This window comes from Cheilinus undulatus, linkage group 1 (assembly GCF_018320785.1).
Source record: "Cheilinus undulatus linkage group 1, ASM1832078v1, whole genome shotgun sequence".
NCBI lineage: Eukaryota > Metazoa > Chordata > Actinopteri > Labriformes > Labridae > Cheilinus > Cheilinus undulatus.
Window position 1 is genome coordinate 11,664,641 of NC_054865.1, and position 15,199 is coordinate 11,679,839.

Consider the following 15,199-nt stretch of genomic DNA (forward strand, 5'->3'; position numbering starts at 1 on the left):
GAATGTATGCATGTAAAAGGTCCAGAATGAATGATGTCTTGCACAGCCCCTCATAAGAATCAAATTTATGAGCCAGAGAGTGAAACAATATTAATTTCCCATGACTGTTCTTTTATATTTAGCCTGTTCACAAAGGACCCAGTAAATGTTGAATGAATATATTCTCATTTTGTCCAAAATAAAAGAAATGCACAATATCTGAAACCAGCTTAACTGTTTGTGTGAATTAGTAGTGTAGCACAGCTATAGGAAATGTCATTTTTCACCTTTATTATTGTAAATGTTTGAAGTAAGAGTTAGTCTTCATATTTTCAAACACTTTGGCTTGGCCTCTTTCAGATGATGCACGTGTCTTACTGAGACTTCCTGCTGGAGATGAAGCCCCGGAGGTCATTGTCATCCCTGATGATAATGACGCTCCAGAGGTCATCGTCATCCCTGATGATGATGATGATGATGATGATGATGCCCCAGAGGTCATCATCCCTGATGATGACATAGGTGAGTATGAAGGTGAGTATGTTCCTCCTCAAGGCTTTCCTCCGATCCCTGACGATGAGTCTGACGATGAGATCCAGAACATCGTGAACCTTGATGGTGAGGAGGATGAGGAGGAAGAAGATGTCCAACGACCGTGGCTGTGGCTGTGGCTGGAGGATGAAGATGAGGAATCTACAGACAACAGCAGCAACTGGAGTGATAGGGTTGTGCCAGAGGAAGAAGACTCCGGGTATGAGTCGATGTCTGAGGATGAGGAGGATGAAGAGGGAGAAGATGAAGAGGATGACCCCCGACCTCTCTCTCCTCTTGAGCAGCACTTCCCACCAGAGAATTTCTGGCAGAGCTGGCACCAACGTTTTTCTCCTGTCCCTGCTGGACCTCCTGCAGGACCTTCTGTCTCCTCTGGACCTTCTGTCCCTGAGGAGACTGCTCCATCCACGTCAGGCCAGGGCGTGAAGAGGACCAGGGTGGAGAGCACTGAGGCAGAAGAGAGTGCAAAGAGGCAGAGGATGGAAGAAGACGTGGACGACGAGCAGCCTTCCACCTCTGGAGTCACCTCATCTGCACAGAGCAGACACTGGCACTGGAAGCCTGCATGTGACGACAGCGACTCGGATTAAAACCGATGACCTGTCTGATGGGACGGTTTGGTTAAGTCCAAAGACTTTATGTCCAGCAGGCACCAGGGGTCATCTTCACCTTCTATTATTTATTTATTATGTATTTATTTATTCTTAATTATTTATTTATTATGTAAATATGTATTTATTTATTTTGTCATTATTAATTTATTATTTACATGTTAATTATCTTTAATTTCTAATTCAATTCTTATTTGTTAGTTTATTTATTTATTAATTTATTCATTCATTTATTCTAGTTTTATACCATTTATGTCCTTTAAGTGTTACTGAAGACAAAGGTAAGTCGGTCAGAAGAGGTAAGGCTATGACTACTAAAACTTTAAGAATCAAATAAAAACATAATTTGTTTAAGAAAATTCAATTTTAACTCATTTAAAACATTTGAAATGAAATTTTAATTCTCACTTTGTCATATTTGGTTTATTTTTAACAGAGTAGATGGTTGACCAAGGAATTTAAAACAACTTAAATGAAATTCACTTCCCTTAAATGTGACTTAAAAATTCAGCTGTTGGGGTATCTTACTTACTATGTTGTATCTTTTTGTTTTTTACATGCAGACACGAGGAGAAAGGTTGGACCCGGTGAGAACTGTTTACCCTGGACCAGATGAGAAGGATGACCCAACATCTTCACCTCCAGCGCCACCCTCTTCAGCCAGCAGTCCAGTGAAGAGGAGTGATGTTAAGTTTGGGGCGCTCTTCAGACACCATCAAGGAATCTTTGATGTCAGCCATTCACAGAAGAGACAGAGAGCCCAGAAACTATTGACTCTGAAGATCCAGAAGTATCTAGTTCGCATCTGGAATTTGTGTCAATGCTTTTACGTTTTTGACAATTACAGGCCTGTCTCTGGACCGTTTGGATCTTCATTCTTTTCCTATCCCCATAAAATATGTGGCCTTTTTATTAAATGATGAACTTTATTATGTGTCACATAGTTTTCCAAATGCATGCTTTCCTGTCTTGAGAGCAAGAGGCCTGGTTGGGGGTCATGTCATGCTAGTGGGTCAGCTTGGGAGTAGGATGTGAGAATACCGGCCGACGGCCTGTATAGGTCCGGTATACGGCATTCTTGCGCTTCTACTCGCTGGGCTTTGAGTTCCCTACTGACTGAAAATACAAGCAGGGAGAGGAGATTCTCTTTAAAAGAAGAAAAAATGTAAAGAGTGGCCTATGCCCACAGGTGGAGAAATATTCACAGTCACTTACCTACAGAAACTGACGAGAGAGAAGAGAAGATGAAGGGATACAACTCACAGGAAAGCAAGAAAGATAGAGAAGAAGGGAGATAAACTAAAAGCTGAGGCAGCAGGCTTTGGAGAAGTTAGCCTGCTGGAACTGCTATAAAGGAACTGGGGGACGTAGGTAACTTCATGGTAGAACGTTAATCAATGGAACACTAAAAATATAGCCAAGAGCACCAAGTGTAGCATAGAACAGTTATAGCTACACCTGGTGAGGTGAGTGCTGCCAAGTAACACTCACGCTGTAACTTCTACCCAACTATTGTCAGAAGAATGAAATAACACAAACAGAAAGATTAGAAGTCATTGTTTCTTTATTGAGCCAAAAAGACATACCTCAAATAACATGGAATGATGCTGTACAATATGTACAATATATAATATTTATACAATATGTTATTACTACAACTTTATAGTGAGTACTGTAACCAGGCCTGCCCACAGATCTGGCTGGACCCCTGAAAAACCCCAGAGAAGGAGTCCTCCCCAGTTGGGATTTATTGATGATATCAGTGTATGTGAGTTGGATCAGTAGCATTGGTGCAAGCATCCTGGCAAGCTATTATTGGGTTGAATTGGTGTTGAAAGTATTCATTCAATTACGTACATTTTAAGCAAGTTAACCAGTTTTTCTACCCATTTTTGCAACTTCTTTTGACAAATAAAACCATTTTGCTGCTTTTTCAGCATTTTCTCCACTTATTATTATTATTTTACGTCCATTTTTGCCACTTTTTTGGGGACTTTTTGCCACATTTAACCCATTTTTGCTACCTTTTTGCCACTTTTTGCCCTATTTTGCAATTGTTTGGCAATTTTTTGCTATATTTCCCATTTCTGTTACCCCCCTTTTACCACCTTTCAGCAACTGTAACCCACTTGTGATCTATTTTGCCACTTTTTTAACTAATTTTCCCCATTTTAGCCTATGACCACTTTTTTGCCCAATTTTGCCCTTTTATTTATCACTTTTAACCCATTTTTACCACCTTTTTACACCATTTAACCCTTTTAGACCACTTGTAACTCATTTCTGCTTCTAGTTTGACACTTTCAACAAGTTTTTGCCAATTTGAAGCCATTTTTGGCCACCTTTTTTTTGTTTTGGTTTGGTTTTTTTTTACAATTTTTGCCTATTTCTGACTTTGTTTTGACACTTTTTGCCCAACTCGCCATGTTTTTTAATCACTTTTAACCTATTTTTGCCCCCCTTTGCCTACTTTTGCCACCTCCATGATCCCCCAGTTGGGTGGGCCCCAGAAAGCTCTCACCTTTATTTCCCCTTATAGGCCACCTTGACTGTAACATTACTTAAAAAGTTTATTTTGTATCAATTTAAATATGGTATGCCTTGAGATTTTGGCTTAACATTAGGTCTGCCTTGGGCAAAAAAAGTTTGAAAACCACTGCCCTGGTGTATTTAAATAGAAGATTATGAGCCTAATGAGAGAGAAAAGTTCATGCAACCCTCTGAAAGTGATGACAGATGACAACCAAGAATAGTTTGGTGACAACCTGGAGAGACGGCACCCGGTTCAAGTTGGGCTAGCACCCAAGCTTGTATCCCCTGCAAGGGAGAAATCATAGTAGGCTACAAGTGACTCCTCTGAAATATACCCCCAGGGGATCCCAAGAGGGGCAAGAACGAGATTTCCAAGCGGAAGGACCCAAGGTTTACAATCCATGCAAATGGTCAGACAATCCTCAGCATGGATTAGCTAGGTCTCCAGAGGCTTTTTGCTGCTGGGATGCAAGCTGGGACTTGATCCCCCCAGCTGGGTCACCTGGGCGAGGGAGTATGAAGTTTAAAGACCCGAAACCCCCAATGACCCCAGGAACATCACTGAAGATGCATCCCAGCGCATCACAGCAATGTATCTTCAAACCTTTCTTCTGGAGCAACCAGTGACATCTGGGAAAGGCCAGATGACAACTAAGAATAGTTTGGTGACAACCTGGAGAGATGACATCCGGTTCAAGTTGGGCTAGCATCAATGCTTGTATCCCCTGCAAGGGAGAATCCATAGCAGGCTACAAGTGACTCCTCTGAAATATACCCCCAGGGGATCCAGAGAGGGGCAAGAATGAGATCTCCAAGTGGATGGACCAAGGTTTACAACCCATGCAAACGGTCAGACAATCCTCAGCATGGATTAGCCAGGTCTTCAGAGGCATTTTGCTGGGATGCAAGCTGGGACTTGATCACCTCAGCTGGGTCACCTGGGTGAGGGGGTATGATGTTTAAAGACCCGAAACCCCCCATGATCCCAGGAACATCACTGAAGATGCATCCCAGCGCATCATAGCGATGTATCTTGAAACCAACAAGCAAGAGCAAAAGTGGAGGGGACAATAACTATTAGCAAAAGTGACTTTTTTAGAATTGTGGGGATGATGACTATAATTGGTTTTACTTTAGGTAAGCAAGCATAGATACAGTATTATTCTCAAATCCCATACAACAGCAGCTATACACTGGCTGTCAACAAAGCCAGATTTACAACAAACTTTAACACTGAGGAATAGACAACTGGTATGTATACAGACCAAGATATGGCATCAGGCAATTCAACTAATAACAAAGAACAACTTTCCATGTATTTAGCCTACTGTTGTGTGTGAAAAGGTGATCTTACTAACAGGTTGCACTGGACTTTTTTGTTGTCGGTCATTTTGACGGAAAGGGTTGTAAAAACTCCTTCATGCCATTTTACAATCCGTCATTATAATTTCCTCTTTAATATCTGTAATAAGATATAATTCAATATGATTTTATTAGTAGTGTTTAATTAATGAAGCACTATTTCTAAGCTTATATTCAAAAAACAGTCTTTGAGGTTATACATTTTAATGGCACTGAGAAAAAGATGAACACAGCAGCACAGTGTTTACTCCTCATGATTTTTACGCAGTTATAGTGGAGCAACAATCCCTGTCTTTAAGCAAGCAACTATGAACTGTGCAATTTAAGATGTCACATACATTTTTAAGGATGGTTTTAATGTCAAGATGCTGTAGTTTGACAACCATAGCTGATAAGTAGTTAAAAGGCTGCCCTGTGGAGCTGTGCGCATTTTTGTCTGCTCCACAGGAGTCTTAATCCGAAAAAAACATCACACACTCGGACCTTGCACACTGAGTAAGGTGTATTTTTATTTGCTTTGACTGCGAAAATTTGTAGAATGTGGCAAATAGTTTCATACTGCGAGCCTGTGTCTCTGTCACTCCTTTAAAATCTAGCTGGATCATCCTGACACAAAGCTTCATACAGCACCCGCTCATGCGTCATAGTGCAGAGCCAAGTTGGAGAGATGGAGAATAACTTTTTAATTCTGTCTCTGTTACCTGTGAGTACACTACAAACATTTGCCTTTATCTGTTAAGTTTCAATGGTTGTAAAGTGAGGTGCAGTGAGGAGGGGGTCGGTGGTGAGCGAGCAAGAGAGAATAAAGCAACAGGCGCTGATCTGAATCATTATTCACCCATCTCTCTGTAATATTTCCATGGTTGATATCCACATTATAAAAGAGCAAAATTTGGTGTTTAAAGTGTTTGAAGTGTTGTATCGGTGGTGAGCAAGCGAGGTGGAAGCAGCAGGAACTGTTTTGAATCATCAGTCAACTTGGACACATATGAAATTTCGCATGAAATCAAACCTGTGACGAAAAAATGGGAGATAAAATGACAATTTCGGCATCAGTGTGCAGACATGATTAGAGCAACGTGAAACGGGCTCATTGTGCAAAGGCCTTAACACTCTGACCTGTGTACTGAGACAGCTGCAGCAGCCTCTCAGTGCCCTGTCAGCACGGATGCACACAGTGTCGAAGTCAGTGATAGAGCCCACTGACTACAAGATTTTTAATAGATTAAATAACCTCCTTTATGTCCATGTGTGCTAAATGGAAAAGGTGCATCTGTCTGTGTGTGTGCACTGAAATGTAGGCTCATCCTCATCATTTTCACTTTACAACTCTTGGTCGCGTGCGGATGGTGTGTTCAGGAGCTTCGGAATTTTCTATACTACTGAAAATAACCAGGGTTACAATGGCTTACACATGAAGGATTTGTGTGTGGTGGGGTCAAATTGACCCTTTGGCAAAAAGTGGGGGGGTTATTACCCCCCCCCCCCCCTTCAAACTGACACATATGGATCATACCCGTATTTTGTGTCTCTTTCTAATTGTGTTGTCACAGAAAAGATATTGGCTAATTTGTTTGTATTCACAAGAGTAATAGAAGGGGAATTTTTATTCAAGGAAATCACAACGAAGAATCTGAAACACAGTCCTCCTCAGTGTCAAGCAAGAGTTGGGTGTAGAAATCATTTTCAGAGGTTTGTGATGGTCTGTTTTGTGTTTTTTACCAGGGTTGCTCATCGTGCAGAGAGTAATGCTGCTTTCCATTTGTCAACGTGACTCATGTTCCGACTTGTTTTTCCACCTTCCAACCTTGTGCTGCAGGTAACCATCCATTATATTTGTTTGAAAAATAAAGTACACATCATTGATGTTAAAGGTATTGCATTTAACATTTCAGTAGCCTACAACTATGCATAAAAATGTTCTTTAAAGAAATCACTTGCAACTCTAGGTGCATAATACAGTAGGAGTAGGCCTAGACATAAATAGAAAAGCATGAATCCTTATAATGTTCTTTTGATAAACACAACTGATCCTAAAATTGAGAATGCAGTCTCTTCCAGGCTGATAACCGAGACAGCATGAAATACATATTGAAAAATGTGTCAGTTCCACCACAAAAGATCTACTTTGAAGGCGGGGAGCTCATGAGGGACTACCAGCTCACCTGGGCCTCCATGGCTGCACTGATGTCCATATTACCACCTCAGGGGAGCTGTGGCTAGGGCCAATAAATAGCCATTCTCATAACTGTATACTGGCTAGCCCATGGCCTGTTATAGTGTGGTGTCCCAGGCCTTTGAAATTCCGTTCTCCACCGTCTCCAGGTAAGTTATTGATGAAGGAAAGGTCTGGTGAATAAATTCTAACAGTGAATTTGAGTCAGTTGGAGGGGAAAGTTGCGCTTCACATCAATGTAGACCATCAGTGGAGTACTAAGCCCGAGCTCAAAAAGCATTCAAAGTTTCAAAAAAGGCAGCACATCTCGAAATCCAAGTTATGGAGGACAAAACAATACCATTTTTACTAGTTTACTAGGCTCACATCACAAACAAACACTTACCTGTTCGGCACAAGGCCTTCATCAGAGCATTTGTCAGACTGAATCTACAGATTCCCTTTGAAAACAACTCACAAGAGCAGAGTCACTACACATCTCTAGGCTGTGTCTAATTAGAACAAAATTAGGCATAATTAGGTCAAAACCATTGCAGACCTGCGCACAGAGGTCATCCGTTTCCCCTCTGAAGAGGAATTGGGTGAGGTTGGGCACTGGCCTGGCCAACAGTCCTGTGTTTGACGTGTGTTGGTGCCATTGACGAATGCCATATCCGAATTAAAACACCTGCAGGACCTGTTGGCCAGGACTACTTGAATCGAAAGCTGTTCCCCTACATCCAGCAACAGGCTGTGTGACGCTGAGGCCAAAATATTAAACACATTTGCTGGATATCCAGGATCAGTGCACGACACCAGGGTCCTAAAGAACAGCATGTACAGGGATGCTCTGTACCCTCCTCGATGGTTTTTTATAGTGGGTGATGGTGGCTATCCTTACATTAGCCACCCTAGAGCCATCATCCCCCCTATTGTGAGCCACTGCAGGAGAGGGTACAAAGCAGGTTCAACCAGCAACCATGCCAAGGCCCGTTCTATTATTTAACAGACCTTCGGCATGCTGAAAGCCCGCTGGAGGTCACTGGTCTTTAGGGCCCTGGAGGTTGACTTGTCTTTCTGTTGTTTTCTTTTTGCTAATTGTGGCCATGCGCTGGTGCTGGGCCTGGCCTCCTCTTCCTCTGGACCAACACCTTGTGCTGTTGTTGTTGCTGCTGCTGCTGCTGCTGCCTGACTTGGGGAGGCCACAACATCCACCGGTGCCTGGTTTACCTCATTGCATGAGTCCATTAAGACAGGTGGCACAATGGATGGCCTAACCCAATGACCTCATGCATTGGGGTAAACCAGGGCCAAGTGGCTGCTGTGGCCTCTCCCATGTCTGTCCCAGTGCCAGTTGGTGGGCACCTCAGCGCCTTGTGAAAGGGAAATGGGCTTAATTCAGCCTAAATCCATACTTGTGAAGCCGTGTTTACTCTGTTTAGAGCAACTCTGTAGAGGATGACCAGAGAGGATGTTGAATAAATGGCATTAAAATGCGCAAATGTGCTCAAGTAGTAGAGAACGATGTACTGATTTATTTAAACATCTCACATTCACGTCACTGATGTCATTTATGCATATATATGTAACATTTTTAACATAACAACACTGAAATAAAACAACCATTGCACTACATTTATGAAGCGATGATCCCGCCATATTTCAAACTGACTGCCACATGTTGGGGTGTGGCTTTTATACGTCTCACATCAGGGAGAAAAAAAAAACTTGCGCATAGGATACACCAGTGCTTCCTCAAAGCGAAGGTGAGGGGCTACGACTGGCTGCCCTCTGGCCCTTATGTGGTCTGAATGGGGAAGAGCAGGTGGAAGAAGCTAAGCTCAGGGAAAACAGCAGGGGAGATAGCAGGGGTGAAAAACTCCTGGAAGAAGATCCAGGACAATTGAGAAGAGCAGGAGGAGGAAGGAGAGGAGAAAGGAGATGAGAAAGAAGAAGAGGAGGAGGAAGAGGAGCTCAGATCGTAGATGAAATCGAAAGGAGAAGGAAGACGAGCAGTAATGGCAGTGGTCCTGGGTGGACGGGATCTCGGGGATTCTGCTGCTGCTGGGACCCTCATCTGGATGGGCCTTGGGCTGGACTGGTCCGAGTTATGGACAGCCCCCTGGGTAAAGTCCTGAAGACAGGAGCAAACCCAAAACTTCAGAATAAAAGTCCACACAACAACTATGGCACTTACATTTATGTAGTGAAGATCCCGCCATATTTCAAACTGACTTCCACATGTTGGGGTGTGACTTTTATACGTCTCGTGTCATGGAGACAAAAAAACTTCCACATAGGATACACCAGTGCTTTCTCGCTCAACGCTCCTCCCAGAGAATAAATTATTGATAAAGTATTTGCTAATAGGAAGAGCCTGCATGTTTCTTATATACTGCAGGTTTCTCTTCATGCAGGTGTTTTCTGATCCCACAGTGAGACCAAACACTGTCAATGTGGATGTTTTATCAGAATAAATGAGAACAAATTTATGGAGACACAATCAGCTGTTTATGCCTCCTGACAGCTGATTGATGATCAACTGTTTGATGATCAGGGCACCATCATCACAAACTGACGTCGCTTCACGTGACGCTGCAGAGGGAAGGACGTCCCATGGCCATTAATCGTCAGTCTTATGGCTTCAGTCTTCCAGGTCAATTCCTCAGTCTCTCAGGGCTGTCCCACTGTCAAATCATAAAGTGCGTTAGGGATCTCTGACTTTTTGAGCCCTTCATGCACCCTTTCTGTGAGTGGGCATATCTGCAAACTTAGCGTAAGTGAATTACCCACAGTTCATTGCATTGTGACGTATGACAGGGATTCTCGGGGCATGCCTGCTGGTAAACACTACAAAAGTGAAGTGAAAAGAGCAAAATTGTAAACAAAAAACATGAAAGGTGCAAAAAGGGGTGGATGTTGCACAAAAGAAGTATTTTTCCTGTAAGTATATGATATAAAACAGCCTTCATCCACTGAGACAACAGGTCTGTAGGTGAGGCACACTTGTTTTAATCTTTGTTTAAAGCTCTGCAAGATGCCAACTGTCAACAAAAAAACCAAGGGCTGTCCCTTCCTGTTTCTACCACTTCAAGTCCTTGCAGCCTCACTCAATCACTTTCCAGGTGGAGTCAGTTAAGGCAATGAGGGCTCAGGGTTTAGGGAGAAGTTTGCGATTCAGCCCATGAGTCTCTGGTGGGCGGGACTATAGCTGCATTCCAGAAAAGTGGGAAGTCTGAGTTTTCCAACCACCGACCAGGAAAAGTGCGCTGGAACGCCACTCAAACTGGGAGGTCCTAGTCACGAAGTCGGAGAAAAAATATCTACCCCGACTTCATGGAGTTGCTTCAATTTGACGTCACTCGACAATGGCGGCGCCCGTTGAGACACTAACCATGAATGGTAAAACATGATTTACTAGATTATAAAAATATATATCGTCGTTTTTCCTCCTCTATTTGACTGATTGCGAGAAGGCAGGTTTGCTGGAGGTCAAAATGGCTTTTGAGAAACAAAACAAAAAACAGCTTATCGTGACCAGCCATCTTTGGTGTTTACATTCGTCTGGAACGCTTTGAGGTCGCAACTGGTACAATCCGAGTGGAATAAGTCCAATTTCCCACTTTTCTGGAATGCAGCATAAGACTCAAGGAAAAGACTCACGGCAAAGACCCAAGCCATAAAACAGAAGAAGTGAAAGTGCAGCCAATCTAGCAGCGGACTGCCATGTTTGATCACCAGTCTTGTCAAATTTCGCAGTCACAGGTGCATTTTCACGTTCTCACCATTTTTTGACAAGGTCCATGTGTAATTTATGAAACGTTTGTATCTGGTCAGTCACAGCATTATTAGTTCCCTCATAGTTAGCAGTAGCTTTCTGATCCGCTGAATTTTTTTCTGCCCATTCCTGCTTGCAGCAACCTTAAAACTGCCTGCTGCCACCAGAGTTGTGACTGCTAAGGAGCCATGTTTGTGAGGTGGAGCTGGAGAAGCGTGAACTGCAAGGTAAAAACCAAGTGACCTAACAAAAGAACAGATCTTATCTATACTTATCTTAACTTAATTTAACTCATCTTTAATTATCCTAAGATGTCGATACAGTTTTTGGAACATGGAAGTTTTTCATTTTTGGCTTAGTTTTTATTTTTCTCTCTTGGAGGCTCTCCCTCCACCTGTGCAGCAGGTCTCCTCTTCCTCTTCTTCTCCTTAGCCACCACAGGGGGCAGCGAAGGTAAGGGGCTACAGCTGGCTCTCCGTTGGCCCCTCTGTGGTCTGGGTCGGGAAGAGCAGGTGGAAGAAGCAGACGAGCTTGAGGAGAAGCTAAGCTCAGGGAAGAAAGCAGCAGGGGAGGCAGGAGGGGTTAAAATCCCCTTGACAAAGAACCAGGATGATTGAGACAAGCAGGAGGAGGAAGGGGAGGAAGAGGAAGATAAGGAAGAAGAAGAGGAGGAGCTAAGATCATAAATGAAATTGAAAGGAGAAGGAAGACGAGCAGCCATGGGAGTGGTCCTGGGTGGACAGGATCCAGGGGAGTCTGCTGCTGGGACTCTCGTCTGGATGAGCCTCACTGTGGGACACCTGGGTGGACTGGCTGCTGAAGGGATTTTCCTCAGGATCACCCTCAGGCTGGACTGGTCCGAGTTGTGGACAGTCCATTGGGTAAAGTCCTGAAGACAGTAACAAACCCAAAACTTCAGAATAAAAGTCCACACATGCTAAGACTAAAGTTATCATCAAATAACAGTCCAAATGTTCACATATATATAAAGTTTATGAACCCAACAACAACAACTCACAGCTCTGTTGTGTGCTTTATTGTGTTTTTCTTTATACATATAATCCACATTTGCAGACTTTACATTATTTTGTACTTGGTTAACAACTTGTGAGGTACATGGGCAAAAATCAAGTTTTAAAGCCTTTTTTGGTTACATGTTGTTAACTATCTACATAACATAACCCTACAGGAAAGTCTTGATGTGACGTGGTATGTTCTACTGGTCATTTCTACAACTATACGCCACTAAAGATATCGTATTAATATTGCAGTAGTTTTTGTTCAGTCAGTAGACAAAATCAAACTGATTTTACATTAACACAAAACGGCCACAAGATTGTGCTGCTACTCAGTTGATGCTACCTGTGAGCTTTGTTCACAGCTCTCCTAAGTCTGTTCAGTGAACATTTCTTCCCCTCATGATCCAAGTTTTTTATTACAAAAATACCAGCCCAGTCACAAACATTACTTTTGCACGATTTCTACACCACACTATACTGTGCAATAAATCGAGATCATGTTCTGTAAATGTAGGCTATATTAGGCTTCAGGACACCTCAAATGAGCTCAAAATCCCTGATGCCTCTCCTTTTTGAGCCAAGTTCAATAACATTTCTACTTAAAAGCAACCCAAGCCACACCCATTTTTAATAAATCAATCTTTTAAAGTACCTATAATTTGTCTATATTCAAAGTTTGAAAATACAACAATTTTACGATTAAAAAATTACTACAAATCAGGACATGGATAATGGCTCTTATCACCTCGTCATGACTGAAAGTCTCCAGGAAGTTTTTTTAAAGTTCAGAGAGCTGTAAATTAATAAATACATTAGAACTATCTACAGGATAGTACAGTTGTTCTATCTTATCTTAGTTTCAGGTCTTCGACATGGGGATTGGATTAGAAAGATTTTCATGATTTTATCTGCCAAAAATGTTTTAAAAGGCCTCCAAATTTTAACGGTTCTTGTTATTTTAACACGATTCTGCTTTCAATGTGATCACCCAAACACAGAGTGAATATTTAAATGTTATTTTCATGTTCCTGCATCTTAAAATCTCAGACATTTGATACTTTCTAGAATCATTTATCATATATCTGTCATGTAAATCACTTTGGAAGATAAAAAAAAACATCAATTAAGTGTTTTTGATGCTGTTGTTGCTCATATTTGCTGCAGTTTTTAACAATTGAAAATACTTTAAATTGACTGATTTAATTTGGCATTGTCAAAAGTTAAAATTTTAATGTTCATGTTCTTTTTTTGGCATTTACCTAATTCGCTTCCTTGTTCAAAACTTGACAGTTTCTCTGAATATTATGTCTAATGTGAATCTATGGAGTTAATTTTCATAAAAGACTTGTAAATGTAGCTTTATTACCCTTTAAATGTCATTAAACTTGTAGCCGTGTTTGCTTACTAACATAACAATTAAAACAAGATTATTCACTGAAATATTGAATCTTACTTTGGTCATCTTAAATATTTGACACTGTGTCGATGTTCGCTGGAGAAAAGTTGCGACCAAGCAGTTTTCCTGAAGAACTCGTTGAAATGATCAAACGTTGATGCTGCGGCTGGAATTTGCTGCTGTCTCTCTGTTTGTCTCTCTCTTTGTTTGTTTGTTTGGATTGAAATGATCTCGTTTTTGTTCAAATGTATTTATTTTCGATAACTGTAACTATGGGCACTACACGTGTAGGGGAGAGTGGGGTGAGTTGTGCCAGTTTTTACTCAAAGTGACTTTGAGACCATGACAGTAATGCCTCCAACTTAAGTATGTACATATATTTCAGGATGTGGTGCATCCTTGGGAACAATAACTTTGGATCTGATATAAACTGTTTAAGAAATATAGCTTTCAGAAAAAAGTGGTCTCGTGGCGGGGTAAGTTGTGCCTTTTGGGAGAATACGTTGGGGTAAATTGTGCCAGTCATTATTGAAGTAAAACAGAACATTTAAATTAAATTTCATAAACCGTAACGCTTTATGTAAACAAGACAAATTCAATACAAAATTACTCAGTTAAGGTTTATTTAGATATCGTCACCCTAGTAAACTAATGGCATATGTCATATTTTCTAGTTTTTGGGAAAACACAAAAAACCTAAATATACATTATATATTTGTGAATCATTTCATACATAGAACGCTGTCTGTCAATTATGTATGAATAAAGTGATTTAGGCCAATTTCCGAACATCCAATTGTGACTTAGGCCACTTAAAAACTGAATAAAACTGCTCTTTAATAACAGTGCAAACTCAAAACTGAAATCAGTGTTAGCTAAATTAAACAAATGGCAGTTAATTTAAACACTGATGAGGCATGCCCATCTCCTCACTTCTCCAGCTGTTCTTGGCCCTTCTTTACTGGGTTCTAGGTGTGTAGGTCTCAGTGTGTGGTTGTGTGGATTTGTTGTGTTTGTGTGTCTGGGTTTGTGGGACTGGGTGTGTGGGTCTGGGTGAGAGGGTGTGTGGGTTAGGGTCTAGGTCTGTTGGCCTGGGATTTGTGTCTCTGGGTGTGTGGGTCTGGATTTGTGGGTATTTGGGTCTGGGTTTGTGGGTGTACCACTGGCACAACTTAACCCAGGCCCTTTGGCACAAATCACCCAAGCCCCACTATTTTGAAAAACTAGCATGATCCAGCAGTTTAGAGCTAACATCATGCTAACTGTATAGACTCATTGTGTAGCCTACTAAAGCACTAAAATGTGTGAAATGTTTTCAAACTTGTCCATAATTGTTCAGACACAACAATCAAAAAACACTGATCATAGAAATTTTACTTTGAAAAGCAAAAAACAATTTTTTGAGCTAAAATGTGCTTACCTCTCATGCCATGTGTCTCCCTTTTATGCAGAATGCATAAAATGGATAGGGCTTCAAAAATATGTGGTCACGTGACCAATTTCTTCTATGGTTTTCTATAAACAAGGGGTGGCACTACTTCCCCTTTGGCACAAATCACCCCACTCTCCCCCTACGGCCTAAACGCCCCCTCCCCCAAGAAAAAAAAGTTAAATTTGGTTGTATGTTTAAATAGTGATCATTATTATTCTACTCAAATTGAATAAAATTTTAATCTGAAAACTATAACATTTGGTCCCAGTCTATTTGGAGTAAAATTGACTTTTAATATTTTCTGAGTTGTTTTTATTTACTCTTAACACCTTAAAACCTGTTGTATTATAGGCTATTTGATACACACTTTTATGATACCTCTA